The sequence below is a fragment of the Anabrus simplex genome, chromosome 1 (genome assembly GCF_040414725.1).
Source record: "Anabrus simplex isolate iqAnaSimp1 chromosome 1, ASM4041472v1, whole genome shotgun sequence".
Classification (NCBI taxonomy): Eukaryota; Metazoa; Arthropoda; class Insecta; order Orthoptera; family Tettigoniidae; genus Anabrus; species Anabrus simplex.
The window spans coordinates 270632170-270655758 of record NC_090265.1 but is presented as its reverse complement, the minus strand read 5'-3'; positions in this window follow the sequence as shown (position 1 = coordinate 270655758).

Genomic DNA, 23589 nt, shown 5'->3' with positions numbered 1-23589 from the left:
GACTATATGAGAGTGGCTGTGGTATGAACGATGGTATTAACGCCATACATTAAACAGCCAGTAGACCTACCTCTTATAAATCTATGAATTTATCGGTTTGTGCGTGCATTTCAATGAGCTTGGCAGGTAACGCATTCTTTCTTTGTAAGGAAAACAACCTCCCTCCTCCTTTTAGTACGCTTCTTCAGTGGTGACTAGGCTATCAGTCACAGTTGATGGTGTAGTTGTTGGGACCCGACCAGCTTTCGAGCTGAAGAAGTCAATCAATCAATCAATCAATCAATCAATCAATCAATCAATCAATCAATCAATCAATCAAGCAAGCAAGCAAGCAAGCAAGCAATCAGTCAATCAATCATACATACATACATACATACATACATACATACATATATACGAGGGTTGATCCTGAAGTCACGGCGACGATATTTTATTTCCTGAAAATGAGTTAACGCTAAACACGTAAAATATACATTTGACCGTGCAGTTAGAAGCGCGTGACTGTGAGCTTGCATCCGGTTCGAATCCCACTGTCGGCAGCCCTGAATATGGTTTTCCGTGGTTTCCCATTTTCACACCAGGAAAATGTTGGGATGTACCTTAATTAAGGCCACGGACGCTTCCTTCCAACTCCTAGGCCTTACCTTTCCCATCGTCGGCATAAGACTTAACTGGGCCGGTGCGACGTAAAGCCACCAGCAATATATACATTGAAAGTAGGTTACAAGAATTGCGTATTGTTGGCGGCAGATGGGGTATGAGTGCATCATTCTGACTGTGATCACTCTCACTCTGTCAGCTGTCTGATGATGCGTAATGGAGGTAAGCGAAATCCAGCAGCGTTTGTACATCTTAGCCCTTGTTACTTCGACCGTATTCCCAATGTAAAACTGCCACTACGTCAGAAACGCTTTGTCAACAAACAGGACATCGTACGAGCACTTTAGCGTAAAGTAGAGCGCATTGACGAGTCTCATACAGTCGATTGTATTTTCTGTCTTCCTAATCGATGGGAACAAACCATAGACAACCCAGGACACTAATTTGAAGGATGTTATTCAGTTGGTACAATACGTACAAATGATCGTATACAGGCTGTGCAAAAATAAAACAATGATTTCAAAGTGCCATGTTGTACTTTTACCTGACTAGAGATTCTTATATCCCTACCCCACGTGATGTCATATTTAAAATGCTTCTGTCGCACACTTTCAAGTATACTTAGTACATTTCCGTGTTGGAGCTTTTTTTTGAGAGAGAGAAAAACTAGATGCAGTGACTTCTGAAAATACACACGTACATATATGGTGCTGACAAATGTTTATAGTTCATAAAGATTTTAATTTAAGTAATAATAATAATAATAATAATAATAATACAGAGACAGACTCACAAACATGATCAGAAAACGCCGACTAATGTTCTATGGGCACCTACATAGAACGGACTCACAAAGATGATTTTTGATGTAGCTAATAGCTCAATAAAGAAAAACAATTGGCTGAAAGAAATAGAGAAAGATGTACAAAAAGCAAGTATCGAAAAGGCAATGCGAAATAAAAGAAACATATTCAGAAATAAAATTATGAATGCGAAATTTTAAGTAAAAGAGATATTTTAAAAAGCAGGGAAAATATGGGCTGAACAAAGGAAACAAGAACACAGTCAAACAATGAAGAGATTTTAGGAAGAGAAAAGGATTACATGACAAATTTGAATAATCATATAACATTCAAGTTCCACCACTGTCTTAATGGCAATAATGTGTAATAATAATAATAATAATAATAATAATAATAATAATAATAATAATAATAATAATGTTAATCGTTAATCACAGATGGCTGAAATCAGTCAAAATAACAGTCATGGGATTTCTTTGAATAGAATAAAAATCTTTTCACTATTTTACCTCTGTTTTCACCCACTGTTCTATGCCAAATCAAACCAAACCCCGCGGCACTTAACGCTCTTGAAAGGGCCTTGGCCTGCCCAGCGACCGCTGCTCAGCCCGAAGACCTGCAGATTACGAAGGACCGTGTGGTCATCACGACGCATCCTCTCGGCCGTTATTCTGGGCTTTCGAGACTGGGACCGCCATCTCACCGTCAGATAGATCCTCAATTCTGATCACGTAGGCTAACTGGACCTCGAACCAGCCCTCAGGTCGAGAGAAAAATCCCTGACCTGGCCAGGAATCGAACCCGGGGCCTCCGGGCGAGAGGCAGGCACGCTACCCCTACTGTTCTATGCCTACATGCAGCTAAATTTTAGAAGAGACTGAGAGATTCCCCCGTTTCTTCCTTCAGTCTCAGGTTTTGCAGACTAGTATCAGATACATGCCCACAAAAGATTATAATTGTACGGATGTTATAAATTGTCCGCTAAGTCACGCTGAAAGGAATTAAATGTCCAATGTTAAGGAATACTTATGGATCACGAATTTCTTCAGCCAATGACCTATAGACTGCTGTCCACTTGGTAAGGTGCATCAAGCTGCCCTGCTAGTATCCGCTTAATCCTCTTACCTCAGTGGATTTCCAGTGGTTGTTCCAGTGCCTGAGGATATGGAGCAGGGACGCTGTTGTAGTAGCAATTCGTCCCGCCTGCCGCTCCAGATACGCCCCGTTAACTATGAGGTACCTGTGGGCGGACGGCAGGTGCTTAGCCCGCCACAGCTGCCATTGTTACTATTGTTGTCCACCGCTCATTTCATGCATTTCATATTCAAATAGAAGCGTTTCAATGATTAGCGACGCATTGTTGTTCCACTTTGTCAGCACGCTCCATCCAAACAGCCCCATGACAGCAACAGCTCTTCAGACACATCGTGTCGGCTTCAACGCCCAGACATTGAACCACAATAATGTTAATATCAAATCAGTTATTGAAATAGTAACTTAAGTCTATACACCATAAAATTACAATCACTCCGATAGATGATTTAATGAAACATACTGTATATTCGCTCCCTTTAGAGAATCAGTCTAAATTATTATTATTATGATGATGATGATGATGATTATTATTATTATTTATTATTATTATTATTATTATTATTATTATTATTATTATTATTATTATTATTATTATTATTATTATTATTATTATTATTATTATTATTATTATTATTATTATTATTATTATTATTATTATTATTATTATTATTATTATTATATCTTTCATAATCTGTTTACCTCCAGGGTTGTTTTTTCCTTCCGACTCAGCGAGGGATACCACCTCTACCGCCTCAAGGGCAGTGTCCTGGAGCGTGAGAAATTCGGTCGGGTGATATAACTGGAAAGGAGGACAAGTACCTCGCCCAGGAGGCCTCACCTGCTATGCTGAACAGGGGCCTTGTGGGGTATATGAAGAGTGGAAGGGCTAGAAAAAGAAGAGAGAAGGAAGCGGCCATAGCCTTAAGTTAGGTACTATCCTGATATTTGCATGAAGGTGAAGTGGGAAACAACGGTAAACCACTTCGAGAATGGCTGAGATGGGTATCGAACCCACCTGTACTCAGCTGACATTCCGAGGCTGAGGGGACCCAGTTCCAGCCCTCGTACCACTTTTTCAAATTTCGTGGCAGAGCCGGGAATCGAACCCGGACCTCCAAGGATGTCAGCTAATTATGCTAACCGCTACACCACAGATGCGGACATTGTTATTATTATTATTATTATTATTATTATTATTATTATTATTATTATTATTATTATTATTATTATTATCGTCTTTTCTTTCTTTTTTCTTCCTTTCTTTCTTAATCCTTTTATCCTCCAGGGTTGGTTTTTCCCTCGGACTCAGCAACTGCGAATTATTGTATGATGGACAGTGTTGCGTGTAGTGTGTTTGTTGAATGAATCCTGGGGACAGAACAAACACCCAGACATCGAGCCATGACAAATAGCCACTTATGATCAAAATTCCTCGACCTGGTCAGTAATGGGACCCGGGACAATTACGAGAGAAGAGTAGGACACTGACCATTCAGCCATGGATCCGTGAATAATAATAGTAATAATAATAATAATAATAATAATAATAATAATAATAATAGTAATAGTAATAATAATAATGTATTGTTTTACGTTATTGTAAGCTCGCATGTATGTATGTGTGTATGTATAGATAGATAGATAGATAGATAGATAGATAGATAGATAGATAGATAGATAGATAGATAGATAGATAGATAGATAGATAGATAGATAGATAGATAGATAGATAGATAGATAGATAGATAGTTTTCAGGTTAAATATCTGAAAGAAACTGAGAAAAAATACTCGACAGTCATTTAAAACTGTTGAACACTCGAATAACTATCAATCATAGTTGTATTCAAGAGTTAGAGCATCTTATGCTTTGACTTGGTGCCGACGTGGTGACCATGGGCGTTGAGACGTCAAATCTCCATAATTGTATACCGTAGTTAGCAAGTTCGAGTCCCGTTGCTAGAGAAAATTTTAATCATCAGAATACTGGCTGGCAGGGTAGGAGAAGGTGGTATACAATTTCTAATCACTAGACTGAGTGCAAAAAGCCCGGATTCACTTCGACCTACCGCAGTGTTCATATAGAGCGAGGGCATATGGCGCTGTTGATGGTGATTTGTCCGTTGTATGGAGAAGCTAGGCATTGAGCAGACCCCTTGGTGTTATCCGACAAAAGTAGGCTATGTTCCGACACCGGATATCACCCTCTTCTTACCGCACACACACACACCTAGACGCGCAGGTCGCCCATGGGTGTCGACTAGAAAGACCTTCACCAAGCCCTTCCGGAGGCCACACGACATCAATCAATTCCTTGACTCTGAAGACCATGGAGTAATTAATTTTATTGCGTATCCTGAATAACATTACGTTCGGGAAGCCATGCTTCTTACTAAACATGAAGTAGATTTTGATAGCAAAGTACAAAGGGTCTTTATTAGCACACAATCAAAGGTTAACACAACATCGTTATTATTACTATTATTATTATTATTATTATTATTATTATTATTATTATTATTATTATTATTATTATTATTATTATTATTGAAAACTTCTATGTAACTAGTGAATTGGTATTGTTTAATTGATCACCTTCACAAAGTAAGTTGACTGACTGCAAGAAACAAAACTTCGTATTTTAATTCAAGCTACGCAACACTGGAAAAACTCCAATAACGAGGCTACTATAATTTATAGCTCTCGTTCAAATAAATGATCTGCATTCAGGGCTGTCATCCGAGCGGTATGTTTCCTATCAATTGTTTCATAAGATAAGAATTTCATGATTATTGGTCCGTATTGAACTGCGAATTACAATAATAGTTAAATATTTTATATTTAATGTCCACCTTTTCAATACAAATTATCAATGAAGTACATTTATATTAACATTCAGGGACTAGTTTCGACCTGAATCGTAGGTCATCATCAGCCATGAAGCAAATTACACAAATTTATCGAATAAAATAAACAATTTAATGGCACAATAGTCTTAAAAAAACTGTGCGTACAATTAATAGAATTTTAAGTTAAGGCTGGTTGAATAAAATAATTTCTGTAAAATGTTTATGCATTGGAAGACACAGTGTAGTGTCAATAATATTAAAAATGATATGCACATACCTTTGCAATACGACCTCACAGTTTAAAGCCCTGTAATCAATAGCAGGCCTGAAATAACCTTGGGGTTTCGGTACAAGAAAAATGGGCGATGAATACGCCGACTTTGAAGGTCGAATAATGCCCTCCTTCAACATTTGGTCGATAATCTCCTTAAGAGCCTTCATTTTAGGTGTATATAGCCTACAGTCCCTGGCCAAATTAATATGACCACCTAAGGAAACCTAGGAAAATAAACTTTAAATTGCCTTTATGCATTTCATTCATGTTTTATTTATCTTAATTGTGTGAAATGTGACTAGACTTATACATATACACACAGAATAACACAACTAATCACAAAACTCAGATTTGAACCCTCATTTAATTGTCAATACTAGTATTTTGTCAGTCCTCCTTTTGCTGCAATAACGGCCTGCACTCTGCGAGGCATGCTATCTATGCATCGTAAGCTCATATCCTTCAATTGCTGGTTGTGGTTCCAGTGGAATATGATCCGTTCAAGTAAATGTATCCTCGTAGTGACATTGTCTTTTGCCACTTCCCTCTTTAACAGTTCCCATACATTCTCAATTGGGTTGAGGTCGGGAGAATTACCTGGCCAGTCCAACAGAGGAACTTCCTTTTCCTTCAAGAATCTTTTGACAGTCTTTGCCGTATGGCAGGGCGCACCATCTTGCATAAATATTTTCTTTTCATCTCCTTTGAACCAGTCTCGGAGTTGTGGAAGAAGTCGAGTTTGCAGAACATTGATGTACTGTTGTTGTTTCATCGTACCTTCAACGATGTACAGCCTACCCAGACCTCTGCCACTAATCACTGACCATATCATCACCGAAGTTGGATGTTTGATAGTCTTTATCACACAATCTTCACTGAATTTTTCCAATGGCCTTCTCTTAATAAACTGAGCCTTGTTCATTAAAATCTGGAAGGTGCTTTCGTCACTAAAGCATACCTGAAACACAAAAGCACTTTGTAAATTTTTTATAACTATGGATAATTTTCAAATCAAATGAAGAGTTGGAAAACATACTGATCTCCAGTCTTCTACAGTGAAGTGTTTGTGCGCCTTAGCCCATTCCAACCGTTGCTTCATCATCCTTGGATTAAGTCTGGGCTTGCGAGCAGGTCTGCAGCTTTTGAAGCCCAAGTCTGCCAGTCTCCGCCGAACTGTTCTGGTAGACACTGGAATTCCAGCATCGTTTAATTTCCTTCTTATGATGCTGTTCGTTGCTGCTCTATCTTCTATTACTATTTTTCTCAACACTCGTTCACCGCGAGGTGACAGCACCTTCTTTCTGCCACACTTGCCCTTACGATTCGATGCCAGAGTGTCCTTTTCACGTAACCTACGACTGATATTAGCCACTGAAGTTTTTGAAACTCCAACTTTTTTTGCTATTTCTCGCTGTGAAAGATTAGTTTCAGTCAAAAGACCTTGAATCATTCCCCTTTTGTTTGGTGACAGGTCCTTTTCTAAGCCCATTTCTGAAAACATAATGATTTGAGGTTAGAATTGGAAAATGTTGTTAATTTTCCCCCAAAGGAGCATAAACTTATCGTGAACGGACATGAAATATAGGTACATGCAAGCAGAAATGAACATAATTGATTAGGTTTAACTTACCATTAGAATTTTACCTTTAAAAAGCAACTTGTGTGCAGAGAAAATGAATACAAGAGCGACATGCATTTCCCTCCATAAGTATACATTGGCGCCAACATGTAAACAGTGTGACCAACATACAATATTTTTCACAATTCTTCGACTTAAATGTTTCCTTGATATATAAATGCACTTACAGTCTTCCTACAAACACTTTTCAGTGACGAAAATGGTTAAATGAATCCACAAAGAGAGAAAATATGAGGTGGTCATATTAATTTGGCCAGGGACTGTATATGGAGGAAATCTTACAGAAATAGAATCCGTTACCTCAATCTTATATTCAGTTAGGTCAGTGACACCAAGGGTTTCCAGAAATACATCGGGAAAAGATTGACACAACCTTCAAATACTCTCAGCCTGCTCCTGAGGTAGATGTCTAAGGTCTAACGACATCTCACTCTGGGTAAGCGAAATAGATTAAGATGACGCGGAATTACGCTTTAAAAGAGAAATATTTACGTTACTATTAAATTTGAATGTGCACAACTTGCTCTGAAGTTCGAGCACAAGACTAGAGTGCAACATGGAATCGGCCCCCAATATTACAGGGCAAGACAACATTTTAGCCACAAACAGATTTTCCGTGTAAATTTAGAAATATGAACTTTAGCAAAAATTAAGCCTAAAAATGATAAAGGTGAAGAATTTGCCGAAATGCATTTGATGGAAGACAGACAATAATCTGGAAATTTACAGCAGGCTTTCAATATCACTCCTCAGAAATAATGGAGCTAACGCTTCCTGAATCTAATAGCGCAGTGACGGGTTCATTATTTACCCCAATTTAAAAAAATGGCACGAGTCCTGAAGTCTCAGAAGCAATTCTAAGTCATCCCCTTGGGCCTTCAAAGGATAAATTAGAGAGGGTATGTTCCTCGGAGGGTTCAATGCCCGACTTAACGTGGGCTGAGCCTCGTGAAGCTGAACTTGGTGATTCAGCCGACGGCGCTAGTCACTTCCTATCGCCTAAGTTAGTGGAGGCAGCAAGAGAAGTAGAACAGGAAGGTGTGCTGTTAACTGAAGTACAATTTTTGGCCATGTGGGAGAATGACCCGCACTTAAAACAACCCTCTGACGGGCCTACTCCGATCCTAGTTCCACCAGTTTTTTACAAGGGGACACTTATTGCAAAGATGTTCTGCCGATCCGCACGCATAACACTTGCGCGGAGAGAAGGTTCGACGAGGTGGTGGCCGAGAACTGTTAGATGACGGAGGGGGCTCCCTAGCAACTCGTAAGGTGTCAGCGCATCTCATTCCCTCTGCTGGCACAGCCATTGCCAAGTTCAGAAAAGTTTTTATGTCAAGAAGCAAAACATAAGTACGACCTGTATGATGGAGAAATTCCTACGATTTGATCTTCGGGAAAATGAAGAGCGAATACCCTCGTATAGAATGTTATGTCTTGGATTAAATCGGTAAAATTCTCGTCCAACTATTGGACTCGGAAGTAGTGCTTCTGTATTAGAGATGACATAGCTCTAGCTGGAATAATGTTAGCCAGGAGATGGGCATGGAAGTCTCCAATAGAACATCTGTCAGCTATTGTCTTCACGATTTTATCCGAGAGGACGCCTACAGAATACGCGTAAATAATTTGGAGAATTTGCAAATCCTGAAATTCAACTAGGAATCTCAGAAATGAAATTGCATCGTTAGTTGAATTTACCGAAAACTTGGAGATGCCTTTAAGCAACGTGACTAATGGGTGGGGCAAGCTCCTAAAACCTGGCGAAATAATAATGGACGGCATTGGAGTTTGAGGGGCTTAAAAAACTGCATTACTAATAAAGATAGGTAGAAGTTGTTTTAGATGATCAGATACCTGTTCCGATGGGGCAGACGTTTGTTGTGTAACCGCCGATTTCCTACTCTCAGCAGACCTACTAGAGTCCTCTTCCGTTGTTTGAATGTGGTCACTTTTAGCACTAGCGGCTCCAGACAACAATTGACTAACCCTATTATACATGTCAGAAAGGTGTTCACCGAGCTCGATAGCTGCAGTCGCTTAAGTGCGGCCAGTATCCAGTATTCGGGAGATAGTAGGTTCGAATCCCACTGTCGGCAGCCCTGAAAATGGTTTTCCGTGGTTTCCCATTTTCACACCAGGCAAATGCTGGGGCTGTACCTTAATTAAGGCCACGGCCGCTTCCTTCCCACTCCTAGCCCTTTCCTGTCCCATCGTCGCGACGTAAAGCAACTAGCAAAAAAAAAAAAAAAAAAAAAGAAAAGAAAGAAAGGTGTTCGACTAAATTACTTAGCATGATCATCCTTCAGTTTTAGAGACAATAGGTCCCTAGTCCTGTTATAAAAATGCAACACTCTAGCTGGAACATGCTAAAGCTGATTGGTAGAAGGGTCACTTACTTCAAAGAAACTTACAACAGACGCTAGTTCAGTGGTATTATCAGTGTTAGTGAACACAGGCTCATCAATATCCTTCTCCCGAAATACCTGGATAGAGATGGGAAATTCTAAAGATCCTTTAAGTTCCGCAATATCTGCCGCAACCGTGTCACCAGACTGGACCTTCGTAATTTAAAGTTCGCCGGGCTGAGTGGCTCAGACGGTTAAGGCGCTGGCCTTCTGACCCCAACTTGTCAGGTTCGATCCTGGCTCAGTCCGGTGGTATTTGAAGGTGCTCAAATACGTCAGCCTCGTGTCGGTAGATTTACTGGCACGTAAAAGAACTCCTGCGGGACTAAATTCCGGCACCTCGGCGTCTCCGAAAATCGTAAAAGAGTAGTTAGTGGGACGTAAAACAAATAACATTATTATTATTAATTTAAAGTTCATAAATTAATTCCTCCTTGCGGAGGTATCCCGGTGCAAGGCCTTCTCGAGGCCCAGACATAGTGAGTGAAAATCTGACAAAATTTTGAAAATTCCAATAACGGAAAAAAATAGAGTTCGGTATCAAATCTTGTGAGTAGCCGTCAATTGGGCTTAACCCAGACCCATTAAACCACGCTCTGCTACAACTTGTTCCAGGGATACCGTGGTGGACAGAGGTGAAAGAAAGTGCAGGCATGAATGGATGGATGTACAAAAGTCGAAAGATTAATTTAAAATTTTAAAATTTGAGCTATATCCCTTTTCCGTTTTTCTTCCCTTTATTTTCAAATTTTACACTTTGCTAAGCAAATAACAACATTCAGGTATAAGGTCTAGCTCGTGAGTTTGGGTAACAATATTCGAAAAATCAGAATAATCAACCAATTAACAACCTGAGCCTGAAGCTCCCTAATTACAAATTGTCAATGAGCACTAGTGCTCCTTTCAACCAACACTCTAAGAGACGGATCTCCCATTTTTTACATCAGCGTCTTTGCTCTTCAAATTTACACTTTAGGGGACTATTCTCTAAAATTTTCACGTCCCAGGCCTATCAAAGGCACAACCTACATTTAACAAAAACAAACAGTATTTAGCTCAACAGTCTGATTTGCCTTAAGATGAAAGGAATAAAGTTGACTTTAACAGGGGTAACAAATACTCATCCTACATGGCTTCTGGTAAAAACAAAGGTTAAAGTTACTGGCCAAAAATCAAAATGTTATTAGGCGGACACTTGCACTCCTTGAAATTCACATGAAAATACTTAAAACCCTATGTGGGCTTATGGCCCGACGTTACAGAGGCGAAGCCTATACCAAGGAGGTGACTAGATGGAGAGAAAATTCACAAAATTAATAGATAGATTTAAAGGTTACAAAACCATAGTCACCTCAATATCAAGTTGAGAGGGAATACAAGAGGGTACCTCACTCTTTATTCCCTAAGTTCGTTTAAGTTCTTTAGACTTGTTTGAAATTTATATTTGAGAAAATAAAAGTTACATTAATAAAATGTTGAAACCTTCCCCTCGAAGTATCTTTCTTAGACTATTACATGTTTACAAACGGTCTGCCATTACCTTGAGCTGACGGGCCTTGTGGAGATGAACTAGGCAGCCCCCGCCTCCCCTATGAGCACACTCTGAACCTCTAGACTGGAGCGATCACAAAGACAACATGGCCCGAAATGTCCCAGCTTTCATTGCGGAGAGGAAGGTTCCAGATTTCTCTAGATCTAAACCCTGACACACCCCCAGTTTATATTGGACAATCAAATAAATATCAAAAACAGTGATTGGTTACTTAAATAAATGTACAAATTTTCTTATTGGTTAACATATTAAGTTGATAACTTTTGAACACCAAAAACAAACTATAAACAATTCAGTTTAGGAAACCTTGATACATAAAATTACTTTGAAAATGAATAGTTCATCTTCACCGCAGAGGGCGCGACATTAGTAGGTAATAGCGACATCTGTCGAGAAAAGTTCAAACTATTTCCGAAATGAGTTTCAGATTTCCTGTTATAGAAGCCCTTCTACAAGGCACTAGTTTAAAATGCACGTATTATTATTATTATTATTGTTGTTATTATTATTATTATTATTATTATTATTATTATTATTATTATTATTATATATTATATATTATTATTAGAGATAAGTCCAAAACAAAAGTAATGGAGTGCAGTCGAACGAAGGCAGGTGATGCAGGAAATATTAGATTAGGAAATGAAGTCTTAAAGGAAGTAGATGAATATTGTTACTTGGGTAGTAAAATAACTAACGATGGCAGAAGTAAGGAGGACATAAAATGCAGACTAGCACAAGCAAGGAAGAGCTTTCTTAAGAAAAGAAATTTGCTCACTTCAAACATTGATATCGGAATTAGAAAGATGTTTTTGAAGACTTTCGTGTGGAGCGTGGCATTGTATGGAAGTGAAACATGGACGATAACTGGCTCAGAAAGAAAGAGAATAGAAGCTTTTGAAATGTGGTGTTACAGAAGAATGCTGAAGGTGAGATGGATAGATCGAATCACGAATGAAGAGATACTGAATCGAATTGGTGAGAGGAGATCGATTTGGCTAAATTTGACGAGAAGAAGGGATAGAATGATAGGACACATCTTAAGACACCCAGGACTTGTTCAGTAGGTTTTTGAAGGAAGTGTAGGGGGTAAGAACGGTAGGGGTAGACCAAGATATGAATATGACAAGCAGATTAGAGCAGATGTAGGATGCAATAGTTACGTAGAAATGAAAATGTTAGCACAGGATAGGGTGGCATGGAGAGCTGCATCAAACCAGTCTATGGACTGATGACTCAAACAACAACATTATTATTATAAAATGATAAACATTTCGAATAACGTTTATTAATTATTTTGATATAAGCTACGTAAATTTTAAAAGATGCCAGTCTAAATAAAGCAGAATTTCGCTGACTTTCCAAACACCCTGTGCATGGGCTTAAGTTATGACTGGTCTGTGCTGCAATGGCGAAGTACTACTAAGAGTGTAGGTCTGAACTATCAATGTAAGGCATGGATGAGAGTAATGTAGATATATGATTACAACCAGAGCGAGTGGGGGAAGGAGAACCGTCTGCTCTGAGCTGACCTTCTGTAGGAATTCCTCATATTCTGATTAATGCAGTTCTATTCTTATTGTAGAACACATGTATTATTTCATTCTTCCATATTTTGGTACATAGTTGTACCAACTGATAAAGCAAACATAGATCACATCCGTCCAATAACCTCGCCTGTAATGGTTCTATTTTCATCCGCTCAATTTTGGTAATACATATACGAAGGCTATGTGTGTACCTGTGACATATGTTTTTAAATAGATCTTTCTGGAGAAGATCAGCTTCGTCCGAACTTTGACACGTTTAGTTTATCTATATATATATAAAATAGCTTGTCCTGACTGACTGACTGATTCATCATCGCCGAGCCAAAACTACTGGACATAATGAAATGAAATTTTGGGGATACATTCATATTAAGATGTAGGTGCTCGCTAAGAGAGGTTTTTTGGATATTCCGTTGCTAAGGGGGTGAAAAGGGGGGTGAAGTTTTAAAATGAGTGCACCTATATCTCAAAACTTTAAAAGTTTACAAATGTAAAAATTGGTATTTAGAATCTTCTTTGAAAATAAGGAAACACGTATTTTTTTGTTTTCAGAAAATCCCAATAGGAGGGGTGAAAAAGGGTGAAAATGGGGGAAAATGTGTTCAATGCCTTTAATCAGGATACCGGTAGTTATATCTCAGAAACTGAAGATATTACAGACCTGAAAATTGGTACTTTTGATCTCTTTTAAAAATAAAGAAACACGTATTTTTTGTTTTTGGAAAATCTAATTAATGGGAGGGTGAAAAGGGGGCGAATTTTTAAAATTAGTGAATCTATATCTCCAAACTTTTAAAGTTTGCAGATGTAAAAATTGGTATTTAGAATCTTCATTAAAAATAAAGAAACACGTATTTTTTTGTTTTCCGAAAATCGCAATAGGAGGTGTGAAAAGGGGTGAAAAAGGGGTTGGATGCATTTAATGAGGCTACTTATATCTCAGAAACTGAAGATATTATAGACCTGAAAATTGGTGTTTGGGATCTCATTTAAAAATAAATTAACACGTATTTTTTTGTTTCTGGAAAACCCAATTAAGGGGGGTAAAAAAGGGGTAATATTTTAAAATGAGTGTATCTATATCTCAAAACTTTTAAAGGTTATAGGTGTAAAAATATGTATTTAGAATCTCCATTAAAGATAAAGAAACACGTATATTTTGTTTTCGGAAAATCCTAATAGGAGGGGTGGAAAAGGTTGAAAAAGGGGTCGAATGCATTTCATGAGTCTACTTATATTTCAGAACCTGAAGATATTACAGACCTGAAAATTGGTGTTTGGGATCTACTTTCAAAATAAATAAACACGTATTTTTTTGTTTGTGGAAAATACAATTAATGGGGGGTGAAAAGGGGGTGATTTTTTAAAATGAGTGTATCTATATCTCAAAACTTTTTAAGTTTATTGATGTAAAAATTGGTATTTAGAATCTCCTTTAAAAATAAAGAAACACGTATTCTTTTGTTTTCGGAAAATCCCAATAGGAAGGGTGTAAAAGGGTGAATAATGGGTTGAATGCCTTTCATGAGGATACTTATATTTCAGAACCTGAAGATATTACAGACCTGAAAATTTGTATTTTGGATCTACTTTAAAAGTAAAGAAACAGGTATTTTTTTCGTTTTTGGAAAATCCAAATATTGGGGGGTGAAAACGGGGGTGAATTTTTTAAAATGAGTGTGTCTACATCTTAAAACTTTAAAATTTACAGATGTAAAAATTGGTGGTTAGAATCTCCTCTAAAAATAAAGGAACACGTATTTTTTTGTTTCCAGTAAGTCCTAATAGGAGGGGTGTAAAAGGGTGAAAAAAGGGTTGAATGCCTTTAATGAGGATACACATATCTCAGAAACGAAAGATATTACAGAACTGATAATTCGCATACGGGATCTCCTTTAAAAATAAAGAAAGACGTATTTTTTAGTTTTTGGAAAAGCCAATTAATGGCGGTTAAACAGGAGTGACAAATTGGGGTGAATTTTTTGAAAGACTATATCTACAGAATATCTTGGAACCGTAAAATGTTACAGACGTAAACAGTGGGTGTAAATCTCCTGTAAATGTAAAGAAATATAGGTTATTTGTTTTTGGAAACTCTACTTAAGGGGAACCCAAAAGGGGTGAAATTTTAAAATGATAATTTTTACGGATATCTAAAAAACTTAACATGTTACAGAAGTGAAAAATAGTATTTTTTTTATCTCTATTAAACATAAAGAAAAGTGTATTTTTAGTTTTCGGAAATACCACTTGGGTGAAAGGCGGGGGGGGGGGGGGGTAAAGTGACTGAAAATGGTGATGAATTCTTTTAATTAGGCTACTGATATCTCAAAAATGAAGATGTTACAGACGTGAAATTTGATATTTGCAATCTGCTTTAAAAGTAAAGAAACACGTATTCTCGGAAAATCCAATGAAGGGGGGGGGGGTGAAAGAATTGAAACATTAGTTGACAATTGTATGAGAATACATACATCTAATACTAAAGTTGTTACAGACGTGAAAATTCGTATTTGGATCTCCTTTAAAAACAAAGAAAAAGGCGTTTTGGTGGGGAAACCATCTTGGAGGGCGGGAGTGTAAAGGAGTTGAATTCCTTTCATGAGGACACATAAATCAAAAACTGAAGAAGTTAGAGTCGTGATAATTGGTATTTAGAAGATCCTTTACTATTAAAGAAACAAGTATTTTTTTGCTGGAAAATTCATTTAGGGGGAGGAGAGATTATTGTGAAATGAAGTGAAAAAAAGTAAATTATTTTTATGTGGATACTTATATCTCAAAACTGAAGGTAATAGACGTGAACATTGGTGTTTAGAATCTCCCTTAAACATAAAGAAACAAGCATCCTTTTAATTCTTTTTCGGGGGGACGGGCTGTAAATAAACTTAACAGCGGTGGGGTGTAGAAGGAGGTGAGACCAATTGATTTTACTGTTATTAATGTACTTATAAGGATCCTCCGTTGCTCAGGCGGCAGCGCGCCGGCCTCTCACAGCTGGGTTCCGTGGTTCAAATCCCGGTCACTCCATGTGGCATTCGTGCTGGACAAAACGGAGGCGGGACAGGTTTTTCTCCGGATACTCCGGTTTTCCCTGTCATCAGCCATTCCAGCAACACATAATAGTAATAATAATAATAATAATATTCCGGACCGTCGTCAAATTGCGGACCGCGATGGAAACGGCTCCTGGACGGGTAATGACTAAGAATGCAGTCCGGTCGCGGGTTCAGTGCCGCCAAGGCACCCAGTATGACAGCACGCCGGATCTCCTGAAGGATTATATCCGTATTAAAAATATTATAGGAAAAGATGGCAAAGATTTACGGACCCAACTGACCTGGAGGAATACCTGAGCCTAACCCGGGAAGTACGAAATCGATTGCTGGAAAGGAAGATTTAAAAAATGGGAGGAAACGTGCCGTAAAATAATAGATCGGGAATTTTGGTGGATTCTCGCAGAGAATGAGTCAGATCGCGAATTTCGGCGGATTATATATCTAAAACAATAAGCATTCAATTATAAATTTCAGTATAATACCGTAGCGAAGCACGGGTATCTTGCTAGTCTATCTATATATATATAAAATAGCTTGTCCTGACTGACTGACTGATTCATCATCGCCGAGCCAAAACTACTGGACATAATGAAATGAAATTTTGGGGATACATTCATATTAAGATGTAGGTGCTCGCTAAGAGAGGATTTTTGGATATTCCGTTGCTAAGGGGGTGAAAAGGGGGGTGAAGTTTTAAAATGAGTGCACCTATATCTCAAAACTTTAAAAGTTTACAAATGTAAAAATTGGTATTTAGAATCTTCTTTGAAAATAAGGAAACACGTATTTTTTTGTTTTCAGAAAATCCCAATAGGAGGGGTGAAAAAGGGTGAAAATGGGGGAAAATGTGTTCAATGCCTTTAATCAGGATACCGGTAGTTATATCTCAGAAACTGAAGATATTACAGACCTGAAAATTGGTACTTTTGATCTCTTTTAAAAATAAAGAAACACGTATTTTTTTGTTTTTGGAAAATCTAATTAATGGGAGGGTGAAAAGGGGGTGAATTTTTAAAATTAGTGAATCTATATCTCCAAACTTTTAAAGTTTGCAGATGTAAAAATTGGTATTTAGAATCTTCATTAAAAATAAAGAAACACGTATTTTTTTGTTTTCGGAAAATCGCAATAGGAGGTGTGAAAAGGGGTGAAAAAGGGGTTGAATGCCTTTAATGAGGCTACTTATATCTCAGCAACTGAAGATATTATAGACCTGAAAATTGGTGTTTGGGATCTCCTTTAAAAATAAAGAAACACGTATTTTTTGTTTCTGCAAAACCAATTAAGGGGGGTAAAAAAGGGGTAATATTTTAAAATGAGTGTATCTATATCTCAAAACTTTTAAAGGTTATAGGTGTAAAAATAGGTATTTAGAATCTCCATTAAAGATAAAGAAACACGTATATTTTGTTTTTGGAAAATCCTAATAGGAAGGGTGGAAAAGGTTGAAAAAGGGGTCGAATGCATTTCATGAGTCTACTTATATTTCAGAACCTGAAGATATTACAGACCTGAAAATTGGTGTTTGGGATCTCCTTTAAAAATAAGTAAACACGTATTTTTTGTTTGTGGAAAATACAATTAATGGGGGGGGTGAAAAGGGGGTGATTTTTTAAAATGAGTGTATCTATATCTCAAAACTTTTTAAGTTTATAGATGTAAAAATTGGTATTTAGAATCTCCTTTAAAAATAAAGAAACACGTGTTCTTTTGTTTTCGGAAAATCCCAATAGGAAGGGTGTAAAAGGGTGAATAATGGGTTGAATGCCTTTCATGAGGATACTTATATTTCAGAACCTGAAGATATTACAGACCTGAAAATTGGTATTTTGGATCTACTTTAAAAGTAAAGAAACAGGTATTTTTTTCGTCTTTGGAAAATCCAAATATTGGGGGGTGAAAACGGGGGTGAATTTTTTTAAATGAGTGTGTCTACATCTTAAAACTTTAAAATTTACAGATGTAAAAATTGGTGGTTAGAATCTCCTCTAAAAATAAAGGAACACGTATTTTTTGTTTCCAGTAAGTCCTAATAGGAGGGGTGTAAAAGGGTGAAAAATGGGTTGAATGCCTTTAATGAGGATACACATATCTCAGAAACGAAAGATATTACAGAACTGATAATTCGCATATGCGATTTCCTTTAAAAATAAAGAAAGACGTATTTTTTAGTTTTTGGAAAAGCCAATTAATGGCGGTTAAACAGGAGTGACAAATTGGGGTGAATTTTTTGAAAGACTATATCTACAGAATATCTTGGAATCGTAAAATGTTACAGACGTAAAAAGTGGGTGTAAATCTCCTGTAAATGTAAAGAAATATAGGTTATTTGTTTTTGGAAACTCTACTTAAGGGGAACCCAAAAGGGGTGAAATTTTAACATGAGAATTTTTACGGATATCTAAAAAACTTAACATGTTACAGAAGTGAAAAATGGTATTTTTTATCTCTATTAAACATAAAGAAAAGTGTATTTTTAGTTTTCGGAAATACCACTTGGCCGGAGGGCGGGGGGGGGGGGTAAATGTGACTGAAAATGGTGAAGAATTCTTTTAATTAGGCTACTGATATCTCAAAAATGGAGATGTTACAGACGTGAAATTTGATATTTGCAATCTGCTTTAAAAGTAAAGAAACACGTATTCTCGGAAAATCCAATGAAGGGGGGGGGGGAAGAATTGAAACATTAGTTGACGTTTTGTTGGGGAAACCATCTTGGAGGGCGGGAGTGTAAAGGAGTTGAATTCCTTTCATGAGGACACATAAATCAAAAACCGAAGAAGTTAGAGTCGTGATAATTGGTATTTAGAAGATCATTTACTATTAAAGAAACAAGTATTTTTTTTTTTGCGGGAAAATTCATTTAGGGGGAGGAGAGATTATTGTGAAATGAGGTGAAAAAAAGTAAATTATTTTTATGTGGATACTTATATCTCAAAACTGAAGGTAATAGACGTGAACATTGGTGTTTGGAATCTCCCTTAAACATAAAGAAACAAGCATCCTTTTAATTTTTTTTTGGGGGGGGGGGTAAATAAACTTAACGGCGGTGGGGTGTAGAAGGAGGTGAGACCAATTGATTTTACTGTTCTTAATGTACTTATAAGGATCCTCCGTTGCTCAGGCGGCAGCGCGCCGGCCTCTCACAGCTGGGTTCCGTGGTTCAAATCCCGGTCACTCCATGTGGCATTCGTGCTGGACAAAACGGAGCCGGGACAGGTTTTTCTCCGGATACTCCGGTTTTCCCTGTCATCAGCCATTCCAGCAACACATAATAGTAATAATAATAATAATAATATTCCGGACCGTCGTCAAATTGCGGACCGCGATGGAAACGGCTCCTGGACGGGTAATGACTAAGAATGCAGTCCGGTCGCGGGTTCAGTGCCGCCAAGGCACCCAGTATGACAGCACGCCGGATCTCCTGAAAGATTATATCCGTATTAAAAATATTATAGGAAAAGATGGCAAAGATTTACGGACCCAACTGACATGGAGGAATACCTGAGCCTAAACGGGGAAGTACGAAATCGATTGCTGGAAAGGAAGATTTAAAAATGGGAGGAAACGTGCCGTAAAATAATAGATCGGGAATTTTGGTGGATTCTCGCAGAGAACGAGTCAGATCGCGAATTTCGGCGGATTATATATCTAAAACAATAAGCATTCAATTATAAATTTCAGTATAATACCGTAGCGAAGCACGGGTATCTTGCTAGTTTTAGAATATAATGACTGGAGTTGACAACTGCTCCCCGACCCAGTCCTGGTCAAGACTGGCAGCTGGGTTGAAGAGTGTTCAACGTAAGACCAATAATAAGCTCTCTTGCACGAAGGGTGGCTTCACATAATATTATTATTATTGTGAATAATAATAATAATAATAATAATAATAATAATAAATCAATTTTTACGTCCATTCAACTCGTACAGATATCGAAAAACACCGGAGTGTCGTAATTCTGTAACTGACGACTCCATTAACGTGTGAAAGCCAACGATATTGACTTGCTTTATTTTAAGACCATTAAAAGTGATAGACCTCAATCAGAATCGAACCCACTATCTGGGCTCAGAGAGACAAAGTCCACTGAAAACACTAAAGAAATGCCACTCAATAAACAAACAAAACATCTGTACAACTTTTTGGAAGCTGAGTGTTCTGAATATAAATGAGCCGTATTTGTGTTTTAGGATTGCGGGTCAACTTCTCGAGTCGAATTTTCCGAAGGGTCATTTTCCGAAATCCAAGATTTACTACTTCCAATTCACCAAATATAAATTTTTCGGATATGTTTCTCGAAATTCATTAAATTCAAATGTAGTTGAAATTGAATTCATTCAACATTATTTCTGGTATTTAAAATTGCTAAACAATGGTAATACTACGAATAAATGTATACAGTATTTCATATTCTCTTCACCAGCATGGCCTTCTGCCCTCTTCATTAATACCATAACGGTAAAGAGCTGCATAAAAATACAGGGGGTAGCTCTAAATATTCCATCCAAGAACCGCGTATCACTCTTTAGCAGAAGCTGTAAATTTTCTTCTGTTGCAAATGCTATAACTCGGTTTGTGTTGTTTGATTCCTCAGTATAAGAGTCACATAACAGAAATCTACAGTAGTAGTGTATTTAGCTGGGGTGTCAGTATGTTCTTTCTACGAACTTAGATTTTGAGGTTCATATCTTCTTCCATCCCTTCATTCTTTCTTCTTCAAAGTTGTTCTGTCAGGTAGGCCTATAAAGCACACTTTTCTGGAAGGTAAACCTTGAAGTTCGTTTTGTAAAATTTGGAGGATTTCAGCTCTGGCAGTTCTTCTACTGAATGTTTCAGATTGTGTGATACTTCTTCTGCCCCATCACGATTGGGGGCATTTTTAGCAGCCCGTCAACACCCTTACATCGTCACTAAGTCCAATAGTAATGACTCTGGTATGACGCTTGATCACAGTAGAGTTTTCCACCATCAACTGATTTAGGTACCCTCGTAACATACAGCAGTTTCATCCCCCCACCCCCCGTCATAAGCATTACCGAATTTCTATCCATAGTTAATACAATCTTCAGAAACTAAACTGTATTTAGAAACCGGGTTGTCCTCGGACAAGGAACAAGATTTTGTAACCGCATGAATCATGGTAGCTATGTAATTGGTTCACGAATTTATTGACTTCTCATTTTTATATTTTGCCAGCGATTTTCAAAGGATTCGGAAAAAAATTCAGGAAAAGGATATATTCGGAAAACTTGTTTAGGAAAAAGTACTTGTTAGAAAATTGGATTCTGATAAATGGGTCGCACCGATATTGCCCTAGTTGGTGTTAAAAGATATAACGAACGGTTTCTTAAATATAAACAAACAAAGAAGGCCTCAAAACGGGAGATGGTTAGCTATCCCCCCCCCCCTCAAAGAAAAGTAATTTGTCTCCTGTTTACATCAGCTACACTGCGTAATGTGCTTCTTGTTTACACGAGGTGTGGTACGTGAATTGTCTCCTGTTTACATGAGCTACACTGTGCAAATAGCTTCTTGTTTACACGAGGTGTGGTACGTGAATTGTCTCCTGTTTACATGAGCTACACTGTGCAAATAGCTTCTTGTTTACACGAGGTGTGCTACGTGAATTGTCTCCTGTTTACATGAGCTACACTGTGCAAATAGCTTCTTGTTTACACGAGGTGTAGTAAGTGAATTGTCTCCTGTTTACATGAGCTACACCGCGCAAATTGCTTCTTGGTTACACGAAGTGTAATAAGTGAATTGTCTCCTGTTTCCATGCGCTACACTGTGCAAATAGCTTCTTGTTTACACGAGGTGTAGCAAGTGAATTGTCTCCTGTTTACATGAGCTACGCTGTGCAAATAGCTTCTTGTTTACACGAGGTGCAGTAAGTGAATTGTCTCCTGTTTACATGAGCTACACTGTGCAAATAGCTTCTTGTTTACACGAGGCGTAGTAAATGAATTTTCTCCTGTTTACATGAGCTACACTGTGCAAATAGCTTCTTGTTTACACGAGGTGTAGTAAGTGAATTGTCTCCTGTTTATATGAGCTACACTGTGCAAATAGCTTCTTGTTTACACGAGGTGTGGTACGTGAATTGTCTCCTGTTTACATGAGCTACACCACGCAAATAGCTTCTTGTTTACACGAGGTGTAGTAAGTGAATTGTCTCCTGTTTATATGAGCTACACTGTGCAAATAGCTTCTTGTTTACACGAGGTGTGGTACGTGAATTGTCTCCTGTTTACATGAGCTACACCACGCAAGTTGCTTCTTGTTTACACGAGGTGCTGTAAGTGAATTGTCTCCTGTTTACATGAGCTACACCGCGCAAATAGCTTCTTGTTTACACGAGGTGTGGTACGTGAATTGTCTCCTGTTTACATGAGCTACACCACGCAAATAGCTTCTTGTTTACACGAGGTGAATTGTCTCCTGTTTACATGAGCTACACTGTGCAAATAGCTTCTTGTTTACAGGAGGTGTGGTACGTGAATTGTCTCCTGTTTACATGAGCTACACCACGCAAATTGCTTCTTGTTTACACGAGGTGTGGTACGTGAATTGTCTCCTGTTTACATGAGCTACACCACGCAAATAGCTTCTTGTTTACAGGAGGTGTGGTAAGTGAATTGTCTCCTGTTTACATGAGCTACACTGTGCAAATAGCTTCTTGTTTACACGAGGTGTGGTACGTGAATTGTCTCCTGTTTACATGAGCTACACCACGCAAATTGCTTCTTGTTTACACGAGGTGTGGTAAGTGAATTGTCTCCTGTTTACATGAGCTACACCGCGCAAATAGCTTCTTGTTTACAGGAGGTGTGGTACGTGAATTGTCTCCTGTTTACATGAGCTACACTGTGCAAATAGCTTCTTGCTTACACGAGGTGTCGTACGTGAATTGTCTCCTGTTTACATGAGCTACACCACGCAAATAGCTTCTTGTTTACATGAGGTGTAGTAAGTGAATTGTCTCCTGTTTACATGAGCTACACTGTGCAAATAGCTTCTTGTTTACACGAGGTGTGGTACGTGAATTGTCTCCTGTTTACATGAGCTACACTGTGCAAATAGCTTCTTGTTTACACGAGGTTGGTATGTGAATTGTCTCCTGTTTACATGAGCTACACTGTGCAAATAGCTTCTTGTTTACAGGAGGTTGGTATGTGAATTGTCTCCTGTTTACATGAGCTACACTGTGCAAATAGCTTCTTGTTTACAGGAGGTTGGTATGTGAATTGTCTCCTGTTTACATAAGTTACGGTACGTTTATTGCTTCTTGTTTATACGAGCTACGGTTGATAATTTGTGTTCTGTTTACATGAGCTACAGTATGTAAATTGCCTCCTGTTTAGTTGCGCTGCGGTGGGTAAATATCACCCTGTTTACCTGAGCTACGTTACGTAAACTTTCCTCTCTGTCTGAAAGAGTGAACGTGCCTCCAGTTAATAATGGAGCTCTTTCACCACACTTTGTCCCTTATGCAAACTTACGTAGGCTCATACAGGCTTACATGTTTAAATTCCACAAAATGTGACTAAACTATTGATCAGCTTCAGTTAGGAAAACCTCGTCAGCAAACATAAAATTTGTTTAAAATATTGAATACGGATTTCTTTAAACAGGTGTAAACTTATAACAAATACCCCTCACAAACAGATGTCGAGGATTCTGTTCTTATTGAAGTGCAAATTTATTTTGTATTTGTGCAGAACATACTTATTCCTTTTGTCCAATTTCGATGAAGTG